Consider the following 21123-nt stretch of genomic DNA (forward strand, 5'->3'; position numbering starts at 1 on the left):
TGGTGGTGGCACCTACTCTGTGGAACGCCCTCCCATCAGATGTCAAACAGAAAAACAACAATTTGACTTTTAGAAGGCCTCTGGAAGCAGCCCTGTACGGGGAAACTTTAATGCTTGTGTTTTATTATGTTTTTTATATATGTTGGGAGCCTCCCAGAGTGGCTGGGGTAACCCAGTCTGATGGGCAGGGTACAAATAATAAATTATTATTATATTATTATATTCACCTTGTGTGAAAACCAACCATAAGCCCCGTAGGCTGAGGGCGAGTGAGAATCTGGTGGACAAGTCTGTGAAGTGTGAGGACTAGCTGCTTGAGTCGGGGTGGGGAGCTTCTTTCAGCCTGAGCGTCATGCTTCCTTCTGGGCATTTTTTTGGGGGGGGAGAGTCACATGATGTCACATGTCAGTGGTGGGTGGGGCCAGAGACAAAAGTGGGCGGGACAGCATATGTAAATTTTACCTAGTTTCTGCACAAACACACTGTACCTCTCTGTCCTCTAACTGGCAAGGACTGTCAACATTCAAGGGGGAGTGTGAAGCAGAGGTAGTTAGGGGTTTGGCCAGGGGAGTGTCCCGAGGGCCAGGTAGAGGCTCATCAAGGGCCACATTCAGACCCTAAGCCTGAGATTCGCCATAGTTGCTTCGTAGAGCAACAGTTTTGAGAAAGGTATTTGGAGGAAAGAGAGGAGGATGTATAGAAAATTCTGTTCCTCCTTTCTCAGCTCATGGGCTCTCACAGCAGCCTACAAATCAATGCAGAGATGTACTATAGCAATCGTGTGCAAACGTTAAACATAGTCGTAAAACCAAACATATGCACTAGCCAATAAAATAACTGGAGTTCTAAACAGAATTACCATTTTTTGCATGTGCAAAAAGCCTTCTTAAACCGGGAGGTTTGTCCTGGAGGTGTGGCGTTTTGCTGGGCACTAGAGAGATCTGGGAGGGACGTGGGTGGCACTGTGGGTTAAACCACAGAGCCTAGGACTTGCCGATCAGAAGGTCGGCGGTTCGAATTCCCGTGACGGGGTGAGCTCCCATTGCTCGGTCCCTGCTCCTGCCAACCTAGCAATTTGAAAGCACTTCAAAGTGCAAGTAGATAAATAGGTACCACTCCTGCGGGAAGGTAAATGGCATTTCCATGCGCTGCTCTGGTTTGCCAGAAGCGGCTTAGTCCTGCTGGCCACATGACCTGGAAGATGTACGCTGGCTCCCTCGGCCAATAAAGTGAGATGAGCGCCGTAACCCCAGAGTCGGCCATGACTGGACCTAATCGTCAGGGGTCCCTTTACCTTCACCTAGAGAGATCTGGGAAGGAAGTTCTATGGCACAAGCAGTCAGTTCATATGGGAAGGGCAGCCCTTTTGGAAAACAGCACCATGGTGCAAAAGCTCTGTTGCTTCTTCTGACAGTTGCCAGCTTTCTGGGGTCGAAGAGAGCCTTGTCTCAGACTCCTTATGCAGCTCTTTTCTAGGATAAACACCCCCAGTTCCTTCAACGGTTCCTCATAAGGCGTGGTTTCCATCCCCTCAATCACCCCCCTCCTCTGCACTCTTTCCAGCTTCTCAACATCCTCCTTAAATTGTGGTGCCCAGAACACCTCTCAGCCTCCTCTTTGACTCTCCATACGGCTTCTTCCTCTGCTCCTGTAACTCTGCCTTCACCTTGACCCCCCCTGCACCCTTCATATGGGTCTTCCGGGCGGGTAAAATGCTTGTTGCATGTTGCAAGGAGAGTGTGCCTGCCTGGGGCTGTCTGAAATACTGCTGGCGGGGATTGGGGGGGGCGCGGGTAGATGGATGGGGAGGAGGTACCCCCCCCTCGACTTTCTCTCCCTCTCCTTGCTTGCAGAAAAGCCAGTCCACCCGCTGGTGAGCAGCTCAGGGAAATCACCTCTCCCCCCCCCACTTCCCTGCCTCCAGTGGTCCCTCCTCTCTGTCTCTCTCTCTCTCTCTCTCGGGGGGGGGGGGAGCATTGGGCCTGGTGATCAATTTCTCCCCCTAGCTAATCCCATCAAGCCGAGCACATCGCCCGTGTAATAAGCATTTATGATCCTGTTTAAAAAGCTTTTGCCCTTGAGCAAATACCGTTTTTAGCCAAGAAGGGGGAAAGGGAAGGATTGCCGGGAGGGGGGGGCGGGGACTGGGGGGGGCGAGAGAGAGAGAGAGAGAGAAAGCAGAGAACCCAGACTGCATTCTGCTCTTTGCAGTGAATTTATGGTACTTGTCCTGCTCTGCTTCTCGGGGCCGAGTGCCAGCCGTTTTTATGGAGCACAGTTTACATTAGTGGTAATTAAACCAAGGGGAGCAGGAGACAGGGGGGAGTGGCGTGGAGCAGCATTCCTGGAACAGTGTCCCCCTTCCTTTCCTTTTCTTAGCTAGGGTTTACTCAGCTGCAGCCCTGCGTGCAGGCGAGAGCTTGCATTGTTTATTTGTGATTAATTTCCTGCATTGAAGCAGCGTTGGACTAGCTGACCCTCAGGGTCCCTTCCAACTCTGCAGCTCTGTTTATTGAATCCATCTCTCACCTTTCCTCCACCATGCTGAGGGTATTTTGTACATGGTTATCCTCATTTAATCCCCACAACAACCCCATGAGCTGGGTTAGGTTAAGAGGCAGGGACCAGCCCAAGGTCACCCAGTGATGTTCATGGCCGAGTGGGGATTTGAACCCTGGTCTCTCACATCCTTGCGGGACGCGGGTGGCGCTGTGGGTAAAACCTCAGCGCCTAGGGCTTGCCGATCGCATGGTCGGCGGTTCGAATCCCCGTGGCGGGGTGAGCTCCCGTCTTTTGGTCCCAGCTCCTGCCCACCTAGCAGTTCGAAAGCACCCCTAAGTGCAAGTAGATAAATAGGCACCGCTTTATAGCGGGAAGGTAAACGGCATTTCCGTGTGCTGCGCTGGTGCTGGCTCGCCAGAGCAGCTTCGTCACGCTGGCCACGTGACCTGGAAGTGTCTCCGGACAGCGCTGGCCCCCGGCCTCTTAAGTGAGATGGGTGCACAACCCTAGAGTCGGACATGACTGGCCTGTACGGGCAGGGGTACCTTTACCTTTACTGTCACATCCTCATCCGACAATCTTAACCACTACACCACACTGGGAAAACCAAGATGAGTAATGTTTTGAAGGATTCAAAGTGCCTTGGAACGAATTTGATGCAAAAGTGTCTTGTTTGTTTCCGGTGCGAACTTTGCAAAGTGGTTCCGGCAGGTTTTTTCCAGAAAGTTCCAGTTTGAAGTGGGGGTAGACGCCAACTGTGGAAGGCACCTATTGGCCAGCATCAGTGCCGCCAGCAACCCAACTCCTTCCTTGGAGGAGAATTATTATTATTATTATTATTATTATTATTATTATTATTATTACAACTGTTCCTGTGATTATTTCCTCATAAAGTGTGCTGTTTAAAATAGCAATGTGGAGACCTGGCAGCATGAAGGAAAACACTGAGGACTGTACCTTCGTTGGAATGTGTTTGTTTGTGTGAATGTTAGAAAAGTTGCAAAGGTGGAATCATGAGAGAAGGACCTTCTGGGACCACAGTTAACGTGCTGAGTGTGTAGGAGTGTTGTCTGGGTGTTCAAAATACTGGGTGCTGAACCCCTTGCAATGCAAGAATCTCAGCTAAAGCATCCATGACCGATGCTTCAACCTTGCTTACAAAGGAAGGAGAGTCCACCACCTTCCGAGGGAGTCTGTTCCACTCTTGAGCAGCTTTTGCCATCAGAAGGTTATTCCTGCAGGTGGTGCTGTGGAGGGGAAGTGGGTGGTGCTGTGGGTTAAACCACAGAGCCTAGGAGTTGCTGATCAGAAGGTTGGGGGTTCGAATCCCCGCGATGGGGTGATCTCCTGTTGCTCAGTCCCTGCTCCTGCCAACCTAGCAGTTCGAAAGCACATCAAAGTGCAAGTAGATAAATAGGTACTGCTCTGGCGGGAAGGTAAACAGTGTTTCTGTGCGCTGCTCTGGTTCACCAGAAGCGGCTTAGTCATGCTGGCCACATGACCTGGAAGCTGTACGCCGGCTCCCTTGGCCAATAAAGTGAGATGAGCGCCACAACCCCAGAGTCGGCCATGACTGGACCTAATGGTCAGGGGCCCCTTTACCTTTACCTTATGATTCTACAGGAGGGACGCAGGTGGCATTGTGGTCTAAACCACTGAGCCTCTTGGCTTGCCAGTCGGAAGGTCGGCGCTTCGAATCCCTGCAACGGGGTGAGCTCCCGTTGCTCAGTCCCTTCTCCTTCCCACCTAGCACTTCGAAAGCACGTCAAAGTGCAAGTAGATAAACAGGTACTGCTCCGGCAGGAAGGTAAACAGCGTTTACGTGTGCTGCTCTGGTTTCGCCAGAAGCGGCTTAGTCATGCTGGCCACATGACCTGGAAGCTGTACGCCGGCTCCCTAGGCCAATAAAGTGAGATGAGCGCCGCAACCCCAGAGTCGGCCATGACTGGACCTAATGGCCAGGGGTCCCTTTACCTTTACTAGTCGGAATCTCCTTTCTTCTCATTTGAATCCGCTGTTTGGCTCCCAGCCTCCGGAGCAGGAGAAAACAAGCTTGCTTTGTCTTCCATGTGACAACCCTTGAGATATTTGAAGAATATAGTAACCTAACAAGCTGTCGGGCCAGTAGTCCATGTAGCTGAGTACTGTCAACACTGACCGGCAGTGCCTGCGGGTTGGACTAGATGACCCTTCACGTCCCTTCAACCTTTATGATTCTGTGATTCCAGGGTTTCGACCTGGGTCTCTCCTGGCCCTGCCCAGGGATGCCAAGGGTTGAAAACGAGTCCTTTTGTGTGAACTGTGGCCCTTTCCTCAAGCTTCAGTCCCTGGGTTATTCTCATTGAGGGTGAAGCATTCATTGTTCAGAGGGCTGTTGCACCCATGCGCAGACTCTCTGTCTCTCCCGCCCGCCCCCTTGCTTTTTTATGGTAGCCAATAACCGTCAGAGGGCAGTGAGGGTCACACTCTGAAATTAACTGCTGTCAAGAGCATAAATTAGGCAAGACCTTTTTCTCTCCTGCTCCTGAGTTTTCTCTCTCCTTTTCTGGGGTCTGGGAGACGGAAGTTTGTGGGGTAACAGAAAGTGGGTGCTCAACGGGTGCCTAATTTGGTTGAGGCCCGGCCTGGACCAACCCAGGTCATTTTGCTCCCAGGGGCAGCATGGCAACCCCTGCAAGTCCATCTCCATAAGGCTGCTAGACTGGCAATTGAATCTGATCACATCGTCAACAATGGGGCGGCACCCACCATGCACCCAAGGCCAGGGCGGGGGACACACACAGTTCTGCTGTCTAACCCCACACTCCTGCTCTCCACCTCCCAGCATCTGCCACCCGAGGCAGACGCCTCCCTCTCCCCAACGGTAGGGCCGTTAGACCTGACTTAGCAGGGAAGTTTTTTCCCAGGCGATGGAAACGGCGAAGGCGCCCGGCCAATATTAATAATTAATTTCTGCGTGCGCCCGTAATTATTTAAACTCAAAAGACGTGCATGCATCTTAGTCGGCGTTAACACCTCTCCATTTCAGAAAGACGTGGGCTTTTAAGTTTAATGGATAAGTTTTTATTATCTCTGTAAAGCGTCTGAATTGATTGTAATATCTGGATCAGATGCTAGTAAGCCTCCTGGACAATTTCAGTAAAACTCACAAGGTTTTCTTTCTTTCTTTCTTTCTTTCTTTCTTTCTTTCTTTCTTTCTTTCTTTCGTTTAGAAGTGGGGGAGGGTTTGAAATCTGGGTGGGTGAGATTGTCTGTTTTATTTAGAAGATCACGGATACCTTGCCTTTCCAGTTCTAAAAATGGAACCACCCGAGGCAGCTAAAAGCATAGAGTAAAACAAAAAAAACCACCCACACACAATCTAAAACAAATTTAAAATGAAGCAACAGATAGATGAACAAAAAAAGAAAAAAAGAAAAATCTAAACAGGAAGAAAAGCAGGTTAAATCAACCAAAAGACGGGCGGAAAGAGCTTGCTGAAAATTTATTTTGTGTGGCCGCGAGGTACTATCTAAGAAATAATCGGTGGAATCTCCCAGGGCAGGGAGTTCCAAAATTCCAAATTGGGGTCACAGACCAGGGGCGCTAACAGGTGCGGATACCAAAAAGACAAGAGTGAAGACCGGTGGGGAGAAATGGAGGGGGCGTAATCATCTGAGAAATGAGGCACAGGGAACTGTGGGTGGAGAAATATGGGGCAGAGGAGGGTAGAGAGATAGGGCATGGGAAAGGAAGGGGACTTTTTCTGTGTGACAGAGGTGGGGTTGCAGAGATGGGGGCACGCAAGAAGACCCCAGTGGTTTGGAACTGCTACTGAAAGTCTGGCACGGGCTTCTCCTGAGCATGTGCAGAGTGCTGTTGCCTCCCTGTTGTACATTTCTATCCACACTTTTTCTCCAAGCAGCACAAGGTGGCGTATGTGGCTCTCCTGCTCCTCATTTAGCCCCGCTGTGGGTTAAACCACAGAGCCTAGGACTTGCTGATCAGAAGGTCGGTGGTTCGAATCCCTGCGACGGAGTGAGTTCCCGTTGTTCGGTCCCAGCTCCTGCCCACCTAGCAGTTCGAAAGCACATCAAAGTGCAAGTAGATAAACAGGTACCACTCTGGCGGGGAGGTAAACGGCGTTTCCGTGTGCTGCTCTGGTTCGCCAGAAGCGGCTTAGTCCTGCTGGCCACATGACCCGGAAGCTGTATGCCGGCTCCCTCGGCCAATAAAGCGAGATGAGTGCCGCAACCCCAGAGTCGGTCACGACTAGACCTAATGGTCAGGGGTCCCTTAACCTTTACCTTAACCCTGTGAGGTAGGCCAGGCTAAGGGAGGCCGCGGCCGGTGCAAGGTCACCTAGTGAGCTTCGTGGCCAAGTGAGGATTCGAACTCTGCTCTCCCAGGTCCTAGCCCCCCCTCGCAATATACAATTTCAAGGCTGCAAGAGAATGAAGTCTCTGGGGCAGCATCTTAAAAAACACACAACCCGCACCCTTCCCCCCCCCCTTTCTCCTGCCATGGCTTCCTTCCTCCCCCCCACCTTAAAATGCCACTTCCCCCCTCCTCCCCTCCCCTCCCTCTCCGCACAGCCGCCGAGGTCTCCAGCACACACGAAATAAAAAGGGATTTTAATTACCTTTCAGCAAAAACAACAATTAGAGAAAATCACAGCTTGTGGGCTCCCCGCCCCCGGCTGGCTAATCGCGCTCCAGCGCTGAGCGCTGAGTAGACGGGGGGGGGGAGAGAGCAGGAGGCCACCCCTCCATGCTCAAACACACACACACACACACACACACACACACACACACATTTCATAAGCTGGTCTGTTACCCACAGACAGGCCCTTTTACCTGCCTAATCGATTGCGCATGCTTGCGCACACCCACACATGTTTTTCCAGGTTGTCAGCCTCGCAGCCCAGGCCTGGAGCAAAATCAGGGTGAGTTCCCTGCAACAATCCTATCACATTACAGTGGTGCCCCGCAAGACGAATGCCTCGCAAGACGGAAAACTCGCTAGACGAAAGAGTTTTCCGTTTTGGAGGTGCTTCGCAAAACGAATCTCCTATGGGCTTGCTTCGCAAGACGACAATGCCTTGCGAGTTCCTGCTGGTTTTTTTCCCTTCCCCGCCCTTTTTCTAAGCCGCTAAGCCGCTTATCAGCTGATCCGATCAGCAGATAAGCCGCTAAAAGCCGCTAATAGCGCTAATCCGCTAATCCGTCAATGGGCTTGCTTCGCAAGACGAAAAAACCGCTAGACGAAGAGAATCACAGAACGGATTCTTTCCGTCTTGCGAGGCACCACTGTATTATTTTTATTATTTTTATTATTATTATTATTGAACAACAAAATGCAGTGCGTGTGGCAGGGAGTATTATTTGCTTTGCAAAGCAGCAAAGCCAAGCGTGCCCAGAGACCACCTGGTTTTTGCCCCCCCCAAACCCCCAATGGTTCACGGAGATAGCAGGATGTCATGACCGATGGTTGCTAGCTAGATAACCTGTTGAGTTTTTCAGCTGGGAGGCAAAGTTCTTTATCTGTGAGCATGTCATTTATTTGGTTTACATGCCAACCTTTATCCAAAGATACCGTATCTTCAGGTGCCAGGCAAAAACATTCCTTTCTAACCAGCCCTTAGCTATCAGTGCCCTTTTTTTCTCTGTGGGTGAGATTTTTCTAACGTGCTTGTTCTTTGCTTAAAATGCTGTAAGCCGCTTTGAGTTGCAAAAAAGCAGCTAATAAATTTAATAAGCAACAACCGCAGCCAAGGCAGGTTTTGCTCTTGACTCCCACCCTCTCCCCAGCCTACTGCAGCTCGGTTGTAGAGCAGCTGCTTTGCACGGACAGGGTCCTGGGTTCAATTTCTGGACTCTGAGACCTTGCAGTGCTGCTGGTGGTCAGTGCTGACAACACCCAGCTTGATAGATAGACCAAACTCTGGCTCTGTTCGCTCCATCAAAGTGAGGGGGGGCATCCGCTTCTGTGCAAGGAAGTCAGTGGATGTGCTTTGGGGCAGGCCCCCTTGTTGTGGGACTAATCCTGCTCCTGGGTGGGCTTGCCTGGTTTGCAGCCCCCTCCCCTTCCCTCTGCATGGCTCTATCCTGCAGGGGTTTCTTCCTTGGCGTGTGACAGGATGCTGGGGACTCGCCGTTGTCTATCCATAGGGAGGAACTGGCACAAAGCCCAGCATGACGGCATCTTGCAGGGTTTCCTGGAGAGGCTGGATGCATCTTAACCACACAGTGATCTCTGTGCTGCCCCTCCCTTCAGAGTCCCACCCAAGGAGTTCCCTTCCTTGGTGTGAACGCAGGAAGCTGACTTATACTGAGTCAGACCATCAGGCCCCCTCTAACTCAGTCTACACAGACTGGCAGCAGCTCTCCAGGGTCTTCAGAGAATCATAGAGTAGTAGAGTTGGAAGGGACCCCTGTGGTCATCTAGTCCAACCCGGCTGCCGTGCAAGAATTCTCAACTAAAGCATCCATGACAGGTGTCCACCCAACCTCTGCTTAAAAACCTCCATGGAAGGAGAGCCCATCATCTCCCAGGGCTGAGCAGCTCTCAGAAAGTTCTTCCTGTTGTTTAATTGGATTCTTCTTTCCCATAACTTGAAGTTGTTGGTTCAGTTCCTGCCCTTCGGAACAGAAGGAAACAAGCCTGCTCTGCCTTCCATCTGACAGCCCTTGAGATATTTAAAGATGTCCATCATATCTCCTCTCAGTCCTCTCTTTTCCAGGCTAAGCATACCCAGCTCCTTCAACCGTTCCTCATCAGGCTTGGCTTCTGGGGCAAGGGACATTCGCAGTCCTGCCTGGAGATGCCGCAGTGTGAACTTAGAAACTTCTACATCAGAAGGTTGGCGGTTCGAATCCCCGCAACAGGGTGAGCTCCCGTTGCTCAGTCCCTGCTCCTGCCAACCTAGCAGTTCGAAAGCACATCAAAGTGCAAGTAGATAAGTAGGTACCACTCCGGCGGGAAGGTAAACGGCGTTTCCGTGCACTGCTCTGGTCCACCAGAAGCGGCTTACTCATGCTGGCCACATGACCTGGAAGCTGTACACCAGCTCCCTCGGCCAGTAAAGCGAGATGAGCGCCGCAACCCTAGAGTCGGCCATGACTGGACCTAATGGTCAGGGGTCCCTTAACCTTTACCTTACATGCAGAGCAGCTGTTCTGCCGCTGAGCTAAAGCCCTTCCCCACCAGACTCCCTCACCCTACCCAGGTTGGGGAAGGAGGAAGGAAGACTTTGGACCCGTTGAGGCAGCACTGCGGAATGAGCACACATTCCTTTCTTTGTCACTGGAGTGAATGGGAGGCATTGATTTTTCTTAACTTCCATATGTATTGATTTAGTTTTCTTTGTTGCGTTCATATCCCAGCTTCTCCTCCAGGGAGCTCAAGGTAGTGTTCATGGTTCTTCCCCTACCCATTTAATCCCCACGACAGCAACCTTGTGATGTAGGTGATGCTGAGAGACAGCTACGGGCAGTGGAAACTAAACTGGTCTTTCATTCTGCATCTAGCCAGCTCCTAAGAAAGCAGCAAGAGAGAGAAACTCAAACACACTGGGTTTTCAGCTCTCCAGATTTATGGGGGTAATCTTGAGATTCACTTCTGCTTCCATGGTGGGGTTTTTCCCCCTGCATGGGCTCTTTGCTTACAGCTTGCTGTTTGTCGGGCTTTTGCAGGTGGGCGGAGAGGAGCAAGGAAATAAATAAATGCATTTAGGGGGTGCGGCACTTAGGGGAATCTCCCTGAATGCAAGTTTCTGCAAACTCCCCCCCCCCCATCCGCCGCCCCCAGAATGGCTGTGGGGCCGGAGGGAGCCCAATTCATGTTGCCAAGGAAGCCTGGAACCATTTATCCCAGCTGGATGCATTAGTGCTTAGAACCACGGTTTGGCGGATTGGGGGGTTGAGAGAGAGAGAGAGAGAGAGATTTGCTGCCTGAGATAGTAATTGTCGCTGTTCGGCCCAGCTAATGGCTGTTATGATTAAGTTCTATTATGGAGCCCGCGCTCAGGAGCGGGTGGGTGGTGGTGGGGTGTTTTTTTTTTTGTCGGGGAGCTCAGCGGGGAAAGGAGGGGATTGACAGCTTTTCAGATGGAGAGACGGAGCGTGCTGCTCCTTGGCCGCACTGCCCCGCCCCCCCTCACCCCACCCCAAAAGGATCTTAATAGCAGCCCACGTAATAACCCAGGAGTGGTAACTGAGAGTGCACATTGCTTTGCAAGAGCAGGCGGGCGGGAGTTGGATGAGAGGCTTCGCCCTCCCCCTTTCCCCTCCGCAAAGGACACTTTCTCATCTATTCCCGGGTTCGTTCTGCAGGCAGGCCCCAGCTGCGTGCCACCCCCCTTTCTCTTCCTCCAGCCCCCGCCTTTTGCTGCTATCTGGGGAGCCGACCTTCGCCTCGCTGGCTTCCAAGCCTCTGTTGATGCGATTGTTGATGTGACCCCATGCACCCATTGTTGCAGAGTAATGAGGCTAGCAGCAGCCAAGCAACCTGTGGCACCTGAAAGGTGTGCACATCTTTGGTGGAATAAGCTCTCGGCTGCTGCAAACGTGGTTTCCCCCATGTCAGATTGCCACGCACCCCCCTACATGCAAAGACACCTCCAGGCCATGCTGCGGCAGAGACAGCCCCGTGTTACAGTAAATGAAGCACCCACGCATAAATGGGGGAGACCCTTTCCCCACCACAACCTGTCTCTGAGCATGTTGCTCTGTCCCTGGGGAACACTCAGCTCTCAAGCCTTTAGTGGTCCTTGAACTGGCACACAGCTGACCTGATGAATGCAAGGCAAGGGCTTGGCTTGGGTGCTACCCGTCACCCGTCCGCTCTGGCCAAAGGAGGGAGGTCAACCAAACCAGCCACCAAGACCTCTTCATATCAGTTGGCTACAGCTGATCGCACGTCCTGCCTGACCCCTGACAAGCTGGAAGGTGTGCAGAGGAGGGCAACCAAGATGATCAAGGGTTTGGAAACCAAGCCTGATGAGGAACGGTTGAAGGAGTTAGGTGTGTTTAGCCCATGGGTGGGCAAACTAAGGCCCGGGGGCTGGATCTGGCCCAATCGCCTTCTCAATCCGGCCCGCGGACAGTCCAGGAATCAGCATGTTTTTACATGAGTAAAACGTGTTCTTTTATTTAAAATGCATTTCTGGGTTATCTCTGAGACAGTGGACCGGCCCCCTGCTGAAAAGGTTTGCTGTCCCCTGGTTTAGCCTGAAGAACAGAAGACATAGAGATAATAGGATGGCTACCTTTGGATATCTGAAGGGCCATGGAAAGTGGAACAAGCGTGTTTGCTCCTGCTCTGGAGGGTAGGACCCAAGCTGATGGATTCAAATGACAAGGAAGGAAATTCCAACTTAACACCGTTTTCAATTTTTTTTACTGTTTTAGCTTTTGTAAATCACTTTGTGATTGTTGTTTTGTTACAGTCATAAATTTTATGAAATAAACGAAAAAGTTTGGTTTTTTCCTACTGCAGAGGCTAGGACCCAACCCAATGGAATCTAGTTACAAGGAAGGAGATTCTGAGTAAACATCAGGAAGAACTTTCTGACAGTAGGATTTGTTAGACAGATGGATGGACTCCCTCGGAAGGTGCTGGACTCTCTGTCACTGGAGTTTTTTAAGCAGAGGTTTGATGGCCAGCTGTCAGGGATCCTTGAGCTGAGATTCCTTGGACCAGATGGCCTCAGTGTCCCTTCTAACTCTACAGTTCTAGGATTCTAAGTTGACAGCCATCACTGCCTCCCATTGGTGCAAGTTTCATAGTTTAGCCAGTTCACTTGGCCTGCCCTGGGGTCCTGAGAAGGAACTACTTTGTGCTGGAGAGAGGGCACTCTGCACATGCTCCAGACACACACTTTTTCACCCGCTCACTCGCAGGTGAAGTGAAGTCGAGTTCCAGGTAAAGTGCAATATCTTGCTTCTGGAAGAGATTCTGGGGCTCAGCCTCTTCGCTTGCGTGCTCAGTCATTCCTGCTGAAAAAAGACCTGGCACAACCTTTGCTGCGAGTTTGCATTGTGTTCCCACTCATCATGAATCTTCCATTAAGGGACATTCTGGTCTGCTTGCCTGCATATGCTGTAAGAGGAAGAACAGGGTCTTACAGAATTGCCAGCAGCAGCATCTAAAAGGCGGGTCGCCTTCACCAAGATAACTACCTGAGCAGTCGGATGTCAATATCCTCCTTTGTGTGTTTCTGTTGTTCAAACCTCAGAAGCACAGAGAGGGAATTGGTGGAAGCCGCAAGGAATGCAGAGACCTGGAACAAAAGGGACAAGGAGAGGCAAAGAGGAAACGTGTCTTCCTTTGCTTTGGGCCAGGCCTCCCCCGGACGCATTTGCAACAGCCCCGCACCCGTGCCTCGCCCCCCTTGCTGATATCTCTTGGCACTTTCTGATTCACGATGGCCTCTGCCTGCCTGCATATTGGCAACATGGTGGATAATGAATTGTTTACGACCAGTAGTTCTGTTTTTCAATGAGCTGAAACGTGTCGGATAATAAGTTGTTTATAAGCCGTAAATCTCGGCCACCATAAACCCAAAGCGCATCACTTAATGGTGAATTGCAAGCTCTGGTCCCCTTCCGCAGCCAGCCTGGAGCCCAGCCGCCTCATTGGGTGGCGAGTCGATGGGAAGTGGGACGCTCTTCCCCATTGGACGGCACTGGGATGATAAAAGCTGCGAGGCTCAGTCCCGTTGGACGGGGGAATTGGGGATGAGTTGCGAGGTCCGTCCCCATTGGTTAGCAGATTGATGATGAGCTGTGAGCCGGTGTCCCGTTGGGTAATGAATTACTCGGAGACATATTTGCTCAGGAGAAGTAAATCTGTTTGGTACATTGTTGCCGAGTTGTGATTATATTGTAGCCGCGCTCTGTAAATCACAAAGAAGGGCCTTGATATACGGCAACCAAGCCCGGCTGCAGAAGGAGGCAGCGCTGTGTGTCTCTACAGCCATACCAGCAGGCTGGGCCTTGGATGCATTGAAGTAAACCAAGCAGCCAGTAGCTCCCATCTTATACTGGTCTTGCATTGCCACCAACCCATGGGGTTGGTTGTGCCTTGACTGCAGGCCAATATACAGCCAATCCAACTCGTGCTGGCAAAAACATGGCGGCAGGAATGGTAATGGGTAACATATTGAATGGTGGTGTTTAGATCTGGCTCTGAAACATATGATATCTGCACCAAGATTATAATCTGGAAGCCAAGCCTTGAGGAGGATGGTTGAGAGAGTTGGGTATGTTGAGCCTGGGGAAGAGGAGACCAAGAAATGGCATGGTAAAGGTAAAGGTAAAGGGACCCCTGACCATTAGGTCCAGTCGCGGACGACTCTGGGGTTGCGGCGCTCATCTCACTTTATTGGCCAAGGGAGCCGGCGTACAGCTTCCGGGTCATGTGGCCAGCATGACTAAGCTGCTTCAGGCGAACCAGAGCAGTGCACGGAAACACTGTTTACCTTCCTGACAGAGAGGTACCTATTTATCTACTTGCACTTTGACATGCTTTTGAACTGTTAGGTTGGCAGGAGCTAGGACGGAGCAACGGGAGCTCACCCCCTCGTGGGGATTCGAACCGCCGACCTTCTTATCGGCAAGTCCTAGGCTCTGTAGTTTAACCCGCAGCGCCACCCGCGTCCCAGACATGATAGCCATCTTTAAGTATCGGGAGGGCTGTCACATGGAGGATGGAGCGAGCTTGTTTTTCTCTGCTCTGGAGGGTACGACCCAAACCAATGGATTCAAATGACAAGGAAGGAGATTCAACAGCGTTTGGCAGTGGAACAGACTCCCTTGGAAGGTGGTGGACTCTCTCCTTCATTGGAGGTTTTTAAGCAAAGGTTGCACAGCCACCTGTCAGTGATTCTTCAGTTGTGATTTGTGCATTTCAGGGGGTTGAAACAGGTGACCCTCAGGGTCCCTTCCAACTCTGAAATTCTGTTATTCTAAGGCAAGCTTGATTCTGTGACGAGAAAATTCAGATGTAATTTTAGCATCCCTTATTCTGCTTCTACCAGCTACTGGGAAGATTTAAGGTGCGGAATTCTGAAGAACGAATTGCAATCTCCGCTGGCTTTTGCAATTGCCAACATTTATTTATAGTCATAAGGTCTAGAAACGTGCCTGTTGTCTTTTTGAAAAAAATGAAAGTTTAAGATTTGCACAGTGGTCACCATGATTCAGAATGGAGTGTGGAACCAGTTAGGCACTCATCCCTGGTGGTAGGCAATTGCATCTTGCCAATATAGAGAACCAACAAGGCATCGTCTGCATGTTTGCTGGATCACAACTCCCATCATCCCTGACCATTGGCCTTGCTGGCTGAGGCTGATGGTAGTTGTAGTCCGTTACATCTGGAGGGCACCATATCGGCCTCACTGAGCCAGCAGCAGGGTGGTTGTTCCTGATGGCAGAAAAGGAAATGCAAAATTCTCTGCAGAAAAAGAGTTGAGATTATCTGTGAGCAACTCACAATTGAGTGCAAAGAAGAGCGAAAAACCAAGGGATTTCTGTAGGCAGTTGTTGTTTCGGGATGACAACCCTGAGTCAACAAACTCCAAGAAGGCTTCCCAGATCACCTAAACTAGCGCTTAATAGTGATGCACTGCCTCATTGCGCCCAGGCTGGGGAAAGGAATACGGAATTCATAATTCACACGTTTTATCAATTTAGGGACTTGCACAGAGCTAGAAAAGTTTCAGGAAAGAGCAGCTAAAATGATTGGCATCTAGAACTTCTTAGTTTGGAAAACAAGTAGGGGTCATGGCAGAGGCACATAAAAGAATGCCCAGTATGGAGAAAGCGGGTAAAGAAAAGTCTTTCTTCCTCTCCCACAATAATAGATCCCAGGGCCATCCAGTGAAACTAAGAACAAACAAAAGGAGCCACTTTTCCCCACAGCTGTGGGATTTGCTCACATCAGATTTAGTGATTGGCACCAATTTTGGGACGCAGGTGGCGCTGTGGGTAAAACCTCAGCGCCTAGGACTTGCTAAGGTCGGCGGTTCGAATCCCCGCGGCGGGGTGAGCTCCCGTCGTTCGGTCCCAGCTCCTGCCCACCTAGCAGTTCGAAAGCACCCCTAAGTGCAAGTAGATAAATAGGTACCACTTTATAGCGGGAAGGTAAACAGCGTTTCCGTGTGCGGCGCTGGTGCTGGCTTGCCAGTTGCAGTTTCGTCATGCTGGCCACGTGACCTGGAAGTGTCTTCAGACGGCGCCAGCTCCCGGCCTCTTGAGCAAGATGAGTGCACAACCCTAGAGTCGGTCACGACTGGCCCGTACGGGCAGGGGTACCTTTACCTTTACCTTTACCAATTTTGGATGGCTTTTAAAAAAGAGTCGGGTGAATTCTTGAAGGATAAGGCTTCCAGTCATGATGGCTTCATAGAATCATAGAACTGTAGAGCTGGGAGGGACCACAAGGGTCATCTAGTCCAACCCCCTGCAATGCAGGAATGTCAGCTAAAGCATCCATGGCAGATGGCCATCCAGCCTCTGCTTAAAAACCTCCAAGGAAGGAGAGTCCACCACCTCCCAAGGGAGACAGTTCCACTGTCAAACAGATCTTACTGTCAGAAAGTTCTTCCTGCTGTTGTGTTGGAATCTCCTTTCTTGTAACTTGAAGGCCATTGGTTCAAGCCCTACCCTCCAGAGCAGGAGAAAACAAGCTTGCTCCCTCTTCCATGAGACGGTCCTTGAGATATTTGAAGATGGCTCTCAGATCTCCTCTCAGTCTCTTCTTTTCCAGGCTAAACATACCCAGCTCCTTCAACCGTTCTTAATCAGGCTTAGTTTCTTGACCCTTGACCCTCCTCTGTGACCTACAGTAGCAGAGGCAGCATACTTCTGAATACCAGGATACCATTGAATGCCAGTTGCTGCGAATCACAAGCAGGAGAATGTTGTAATCGGGTCCTGCTGCCCTGAGGCATCTAGCTGGCCACTGGGAGAAGAGGATGCTGAACTGGGTGGCCAGTCTAGAGTCTATAGCAGCCAATGCCAAGCTGTGTGTTGGTTCGTCTTTAAGATGCCATTGGATGTTTGCAGAGTCCTGCTCCTGCCGCCTGTTCAGGGTCGGGGCTGCTGGCCAGAGAAAGCAGCAAAGCCCGGCCTTCTCTGATGTTCACAAGAGAACTGTGTGTGGAGGTTGTTCAGGACCTTGGACAGCGGATTTATAGCTTGGCTTAGGAGAGCTGGAGTCCTCTCCAGCCCTTAAGCTACTGATCCAAGCCTGGATAGCTGTCCTGGCCATAGCTGTCAACGTTTTCCTTTTTAAAGGGAAATTCCCTTATTCCGAATAGGATTCCTCGCAAGAAAAGGGAAAAGTTAACAGATATTGTCCTGGCTCAATCACCAGCTGCACGTTGGAGAGCTCTTAAGGCCGGGATGATGGGAGCTGGACTCTTAGAAATAGGAATGTTGAAAGATTCAGAGAAGATTTGAAAAAGGACTTTTTCATGCAGCTTGCAGTTGAACTTTGGAACTCACTCCCACAAGAGACTGTGATGGCCACTAAGCTGAGTAGCTTTAAAAGAGGATTTGACGAATTCTCGGCTGTCAATGGCTACCAGCCGTGGTGCCTCTGCCTCTGCAGTGGCAGGCAGTCATATTTCTGAATACCAGTTGCTGGAAACCTGAGAAGGGGTGAAGGCTCTTGTGCTCAAATCCTGCTTGCAGGCTTGCCCTGGACCTCTGGCTGGCCAAGGTGAGAATTGCATGTTGGACTAGGTGGGTCCCCTCTAGCCCGACGCAGGAGCCGGTCCCTCCTTGTGTTTCCATGCAAGCAGCGCTTCTCAGAAATCCTCTCTGGATAAAGCAAAGCAAGTTTGGAGTTGGCTGATTGGGCTTTGCCTCAAGGGGAAGACACATTAATGGAATCAAATACCTCTGTGAAGACAGGGCAAGACAGCTAAAATTGGGAATTGAGCTTTTGATAAGGCATTTAAATAGAGTTCGCTTCCAGGAGAATAGAGGGGTTTGGTCTGTAAATGATCCGAGAAGCTGTTAACAGACTCCTTTCTCTCGGCGCTTCTCTCGCTCTTCAGGTTTGTGCTGCTAAGGTAGCACTGGGGACTCTCTTGCAGCAAGGTGTGTAATTTTAGGAGGGGAAACTTAATTTTTGCACATTTGTTTGGTGATGGGGTCTTAAAAAATATGTTTTTGGGCGTGAGGAATTCAGATCTGCTGTTACTTTTCTGATTAGACATTTAACTTGGTAAGGCTACATTTAATGGAGAAGCACCTAAAATGCTCTTGGAAAACCAAATAATTATAATTTTACCTTCAGAAAATGTTAGGTAATGCTAACTACTACTACTACCACTACTAAATAATAATAATAATAATAATAATAATAATAATAATATAACTGCAAGTACTGTATTTTTCGCCACATAGGGCGCACTGCCCCATAGGACGCACCTAGTTTTTTTTTGGGGGGGGGGAAATAAAGAAAAAAAATATATTTCCCCCCCAGGCACGGGGCTGGCGCGGGGGAAGCCCGAGTTTCCCCCGACCCCAGCCCCCAGAACAGCCTGCTGTCCGCAAGCCTAGGGAGCCGCTCCAGTCTCCCCAGGCTTGCGGAGAGCTGCACGAAGCCCGGGCATGCTCTTCAGTGCGCCCCAGGCTTTGGAATGCAGGCAGCTCTGCGCAACCTTTGGGAGTCCAGCGCGGCTCCCTAGGCTTGCGGATACCGTGCCTGGGGGGGACCACACCAACCCCTCTCGCTCTCCAGGCTTCAGCGAAAGCCTGCATTCGCCCCATAGGACGCACACGCATTTCCCCTTCATTTTTGGAGGGGAAAAAGTGCGTCCCATAGGGCGAAAAATACGGTACTTGGCAATTGTTTTACACACATTTTACTTGCCAAGTAAAACTAAATTACATTAATTTAACCAAAATATCTTTTGAATCCCCAAATCATGTTGACGGCATGTTTGAATTCCCAAGTCATCTAGTGGGCATTTTTGGGGTATATGTGTGGTGTATGGGGAGATGGTTGTCAAACCTAGACCTGGAAAGTGTGTGCTTCTGCTTGGAGCAGCTGCTTTTTGCTGGAGGAAGCTGGAAACAGCATCGGTTGCTCCGTGGAGCAGGTGAATCATAGAATCAAAGAATTGCAGAGTGGGAAGGTACCCCAAGATCCATCTAGTCTAGCACCCTACAGTTCAGGAATCACAGCTGCAGGTTTCCTGACAGAAGGCCACCCAACCTCTGCTTAGAAACTCCCAAGGAAGTCCCTTCCGCTCTTGAAGAGCTCTTAACCACCAGAATGTTCTTGCTAATGTTTAGTCAGAATCTCCTTTCTTGTACTTTGAATTCATCGGTTTGGGTCCTACGCTCCGGAGCAGCAGAAAACAAGCTTGCTCCGTCTTCCATGGGAAAGCCCTTCAGATAAGGCTCTAAGGCAGCCTTTCTCAACCTGTGGGTCCCCAGACGTTGTTGAACTACAACTCCCATCACCCCTAGCTAGCAAGGCCAGAGCTCGGGGATGATGGGAGTTGTAGTCCAACAACATCTGGGGACCACAGGTTGAGAACCGCTGCTCTAAGGCCACCGTTTCCTGGGGATGATTGCAGGCTTAGCCAACGCGGAGCCTTGTTGCTGTCTGTCCTACACTGCAGGGTCCACTGCTGACACACCCTTTCTACCTCAGAAGTGAGCCTGAGGCCGCTCCATCCATGGCACCACAGACCCCTGAGGCTCCTCATTTGAGCTTCTGAATTTCTGTGGTGCCGTTGCACCTGCGCCAACGGTTCTCGATCCAGAAGTGTTGCTCAGCGCATAGCTAAGCTGTGGAACTCCCCAGTTTAGGCAGCTTCAAAAAGGGATTAGACCAGGGGTCAGCAAATTTTTTTAGCCGTGGGCCAGCCCGCTGTCCCTCAGACCTTGTGGCAGGCCGGAGAAGCAGTACTGGGGGGCGGGCAGGAGCTGGAAGAAGAGGCAAGGGGGGCAAATAGTCCTCCTCCCCAGCCCCAGTCCCAGCTGCTGCACTTACCTTCCCAGGGGCTGCCACCACTGCCGCCACCACTGCTGCTTCTCGTGGGTAGGCAGAGTGAGCTCGTCCGCTGCCATGCCAATCCACAGACAGTCCGCAGGCCGGATCCTTTTTTATATTTATTATATATAAATTTTTATTAGTTTTTCAACATATCAATTTCAACAATAATTAAACATACTTTTATATCTTATACCATTTTTTTGACTTCCATCAATCACATTTCTTACTTTCACTATTACATTTAAATCTCATAACTAATATCTCTATTCTTTCTCTACTTTGCAATGTTTCATGTATTTCTCCTTACAAAACTTCTTGTAGCCCTACTAGCGTAATTTGTTGATTGCAGTTGCTCTTCAAATAGTTCGTATATTTCTTCCAATCTTCTGCGAATCTCTGGTCCCACGGGTTTCCAATCCTTCCTGTCATTTTATCTAATTCTGCGTAGTCCACTAATTTTGTCTGCCATTCTTCTATTGTCGGAATTTCTTCCTGTGGGCCAGATCCTGAAGGCAGTTGGGCCTGATCTGGCCTCCGGGCCTTGGTTTGCCGACCCCTGGATTAGACAAATTCGTGGGGGAATAAAGGCTATCAGCAACTGCTAGCCATGATGGCTGGATGTTAGGTTCAGGATCAGAGGCACCATGCCTCTGAAGACCAGTTAACTGGGAACTGCAACTGGGAGAGCTGGTTTTGAACTCGTGTCTCACTTCTGGGAAACAGGACAATTGATTAGATGGGACCCCTTGGACCTGATCCAGCTACAGGCTCTGCTTAACTTCTGAGTAAGTGAAAGAGAGGCTTTTAAACAAGAATCGTTAGTAGCATCTGCCCAGTATACTTTTTTTGCATTTGCATTAAGGGGGAAGGGGCAAGACACAGGGAGCCCTTTTAAGCATCTTGTGTGAAAACAGCCTCCCAAGTGGAAAAGTAGGAGCCTTGAGTGCCCTTGTCTGTGCATTCCCCCCTCTGCCACCAAGACAGGGCTCTCCAAGCGCTGATTTCTAAGAGGATGCTAATTGATAATTACCCAGTTTGCAAGCCCTTGTGACTAGCAGGAGCTGAAGGGCTCCGAACTGGTGTTTTCACAGTGTTTGAAGAGGGCAAAGAGGAGGAAGAGGGGGAGGTCCGCTTCCGGACAAAAGGAATCCTGGCTACAAATCCAAGTGAATGGGATATCTGGCCAGGCCTCTTAGGGTTCATTGGCGGTGGGGATTAAATTTTGCACCCCGGCAATCTGGATTCTTTGTCAAGAAAAGCTGTGGTTTGGTTCAGGTTGTGTAACAGATACGTTTGCATTTGTGTGCAAAGTTTTTTTCCTGTTTGTGTGTCTCTCTCTGTGTTATTATATTTCATTAAGTTTATTGTGGCTTTCTTTCTCATGGGTGAGCATTTGGGTATGCAGGGGGCTGAAGCCCTGCTCCCCCTTCACCAGCAAATCTTTCTCAGTCCCTCTCTGTGGTTCAGCAAGCAATTTGTGTGCAGATTCCAGCTTTTCAACAATAAGGACGAGAGCGAGAGAGAGAGAGAGAGAGAGAGAGAGAATGGAAGTTGAGATTCTTGTGGCAGCTGAAACCTGTACCCCTTGGCATATCTCCCAGTGCTGCAGATTCAGTTATA

General features: G+C 50.3%; 1 protein-coding gene across 2 annotated transcripts in view; it reads left to right on the plus strand.

Moving 5' to 3' along the window:
* Positions 1-21123, plus strand: part of LOC310707164 (solute carrier family 12 member 9-like) — a 98363-nt gene that overhangs the window by 52775 nt on the left and 24465 nt on the right. The gene's annotated exons all lie outside the window — the stretch shown is intronic.

The sequence above is a fragment of the Podarcis liolepis genome, assembly GCF_965112155.1.
Source record: "Podarcis liolepis genome assembly, chromosome: 5".
Lineage (NCBI taxonomy): Eukaryota > Metazoa > Chordata > Lepidosauria > Squamata > Lacertidae > Podarcis > Podarcis liolepis.